At 46.9% G+C, this 3,456-nt stretch overlaps 1 protein-coding gene and 1 pseudogene across 1 annotated transcript in view; one reads left to right on the top strand and one right to left on the bottom strand.

The window, feature by feature from the left end:
- The window catches only part of Letm1 (leucine zipper and EF-hand containing transmembrane protein 1), a 46,408-nt gene that overhangs the window by 10,290 nt on the left and 32,662 nt on the right, over positions 1-3,456 (top strand). The gene's annotated exons all lie outside the window — the stretch shown is intronic.
- LOC110330282 lies at positions 178-387 on the bottom strand (annotated as a pseudogene).

Raw genomic sequence — 3,456 nt, 5'->3', positions numbered from 1 at the left:
CAGGCGGATTTCTGAGTTTGAGGCCAGCCTGGTCTACAAAGTGAGTTCCAGGACAGCCAGGGCTATACAGAGAAACCCTGTCTCCAAAAAAAAAAAAAAAAAAAAGAAGTTAAAGATTGGTCTTCAAACATCATAGCCAACAATGTCGTGTTTGCTTATGATCTCTCCGAGATAAAACTATGTCCACTCCTCAGTGGCCACCAAGCCATTCAGCACAGCTTCCTTAACTCTAAGGTGTTTGAAGCTACCAGTTTTAGCACTTTGAATTACTTTTTTCACGCTCGGTAGGGATTTCACCAGGGGGTGGGGGGGAACCAACTCAACCTTGGCGTAGTGCCAAAATGTGACCAGTCGAGGCTTCAAGTCAGTCATGGCAGCAGCCACCATCGACGACGGTCCTTCTCCAAAAAGTTATGGATGAACTTGGCCATGGTCTAAGGTTGAAGGAAGGTACCATGGACTGTCTTCCTTGATCGTGTTCTCAGTGGCTGTGGAGTTTACTGACTGGGCTAGGCTGGCTGGCCAGTGAACACGAGCGGTCTGCCTTGTCGCGCTTCCCTGGATTGATATTGCAGGTGCACACCGCTGTACCCGCCTTTGACGTGGGTGCTAAGGATCCAAACCCAGCTTCTCAAGCTTACACAGCAAGCGCTTTACCTACTGAGCCACCTCTCTAACCCATGCGGGAATTCTTGAATCTTCGAGCTACAGAGATGGTTCGTTGGCTAAGAATATTGCTGTTCTTGCAGAGAACCCAGGTTCCATTCCCACACAACCATCTGTAACTTTATTTCATAGGGTCCAGTACCCTCCCTTGTCTTCTGTGGCCACCTAACATGCACATGATACATAAATATTGCACATAAATAAATCTTAAAAGGATTCCTGAGTCTAATTCACAGAACCCTCAGAAGGGTTATTTTTGTTGTTGTTGGGTTTTTTGTTTGTTTTTTGTTTTTTGTTTGTTTTTTTAAAAAACTTGTTGTTTTTTAAAAGAAAGAAATCTTGAGTCCTGGAGGTGACTTGTAATGGGAAGGTACACATTGGTATCAACTCATTGTGTTTTTGTTTGTTTGTTTTGTTTTTGAGACAGGTCTCTTCTTTGTAGCCCTGGCTATCTTAGAACTCACTCTGTAAACCAGACTGGCCTCAAATTTAGAGATTCACCCTCCTCTGCCTCCTGTGTGCTACAATTAAAGGAGTGCACCACCATGCTGGCTGGCTGGCTGTATACATGTTTATATTTATATACATACAGAGTATCTATGTGTGTGAGTGTGCATGTGCCATCATGTGTATTTCCAGTCAAAGAACAACTTTTGGGAGTTGATTCCTTTCTTCTACCTTATGGGTCCCGGGGGTTGAACTTTGGTCTCCAGGTTTAGTAGCAATCACCTTTACCTTGAGCCTTCTTGCCAGCTTCCAGTATTGGTTCTTCAGCGTGTGTGTGTGTGTGTGTGTGTGTGTGTGTGTGTGTGTATACAGGAGGTCATGAGACTTGATGACAAACATCCTTACCCACTATGCCATCTTGCCGGCAGGCTCCAACAGTCTATTTCTTGTTGAAATATTGCGTTTGGTTGGTGCTGTTTCACTCCATTTGGCAATTTTCAAAAGGGAAAGGTAAAAACCAGAGGAGGTTGGAGAGGGACGATGGAAGCTGGGCCCATGGTCTGGCCCCTGCGCTAGTTGAACAACAGCAGCACCAGCATTAGCTCCAGATCAGTAGAGAATGTAAGAATATTATTCCATCCTTTGGCCTGGCTTGGTAGCACAAGTTCAGGTGACGGCTGGACCTTAGTGTCCAGCACTTGCCCTAGCATGTGGGAGGCCCTGGGTTCTGTCCTTAGGACTGCCAGACAAACAGAAAACCTTATCCTGTCTTATGTGACTTGCCACTGCTTGAAATGGCAAAACAGTACATGTTAATAACAATAGTTAGGAGCCTGTCTGAGGCGACAGTGATGGTGGCTCAATGGTGCAGGCCTGATCCCAAGCCTGTTGACCTGAGTTTGACACCTGATAGCCACGTGATGGAAGGATGGACTCACCCTCCCCCAACAACAACAACAACAACAACAACAACAACAGCAACAAACAACCCTGACTTTCAGAGCAAGATCTTGGGAGGCAGAGGCAGGCGGATTTGAGTTCGAGGCCAGCCTGGTCTACAGAGTGAGTTCCAGGACAGCCAGGGCTACACAGAGAAACCGTGTCTCGAAAAAAAACAAAAAAAAAAAAAAAAAGAGAGAGAGAGAGCAAGATCTTGGGGTCTGCAACCCTATAGATGGAACAACAATATGAACTAACCAGTACCCCCTGAGCTCGTGCCTCTAGCTGCATATGTAGCAGAAGATGGCCTAGTTGGCCATCATTGGAAAGAGAGGACCCTTGGTCTTGCAAACTTTATATGCCACAGTACAGGGGAACGCCAGGGCCAAGAAGTGGGAGTGGGTGGGTAGGGGAGCAGGGCCGGGGGAAGGTATAGGGAACTTTCAGGATAGCATTTGAAATGTAAATGAAGTAAATATCTAATTAAAAAAAAAAAAGAGCAAGATCTTGACCCAGCCCTTACCCAGAGTGCTGCGTTGCCTGCTTCATCTTTGTGTATGTGTCTTCACCTTGGCTTGTTAGTCCTTACACCTGCAGACATCAAGCCTTCTGTGGAAGCCACACTCTTCCTCACTGAGGATGGGAGTTTGATATTTAAGCCTGGTGATGTACTTGTCCCATGTGCAGAGCTGTCTTCCCCTATATTTGGAGGTGAGGCCAAGGTAAGGTAGGAAGTAGGGCCTACATCTCTCTGTTGATAAGTAGCTGAGTGGCACTCTGGAGCTGGTTGGACTCTGTCTTGTTCCATCTGGCCTCTCCCTGAGTGATGTAACTCTGTGGTTCAAGAAAGAGTTGATTCGGGGGTCTCTTCGCAGCCTCAAGATTGCAGAGCCAAGGAAATGCAGAGGTGTGGTGCCATGGAGCTGGGTGGGGCTTGGAAAGAGATTGACAGCACTTTACAGAACCCCAGGGAGATAGATTACACACTCACAGACACTTTCTTGTTGTCTTCACTGGTCCACAGATATGTCCGTACCACTCTTCTCTGTTTGCTGTAAGGTCAGTGTGGGCTTATGGTCTGTGACAGAGGACAAAGTTGGAGTTTGGGGAATGCCATAACCAATGATGGCACCAGAGCTGAGCCTAGCAGCTGGAGCTTTGGACCCCAGTGAGTCCCATGGATTCTTTGTGGGCTGATAGTGCTCGGTGCCAGCTTTCACTGGACACCACACACTGAGCTGAGGCCATGCATACCACTGGTCTTACATGAGCCTGCCTATGAGGGACTGTAGCTCTGGAAAGTCATCCCATGCTTCCCATTGCTTTGACAGGGCCACCACTTTTGGCTCCCTTTGTGGTAGGTGGGTTTTTTTTGCTTGTTTGTTTTTTGTTTTTTCGAGACAG

Source organism: Mus pahari, chromosome 13, assembly GCF_900095145.1.
Source record: "Mus pahari chromosome 13, PAHARI_EIJ_v1.1, whole genome shotgun sequence".
Lineage (NCBI taxonomy): Eukaryota > Metazoa > Chordata > Mammalia > Rodentia > Muridae > Mus > Mus pahari.
The sequence above is the reverse complement of the archived record's forward strand: the minus strand, read 5'-3'. Positions and strand labels throughout refer to the sequence as shown.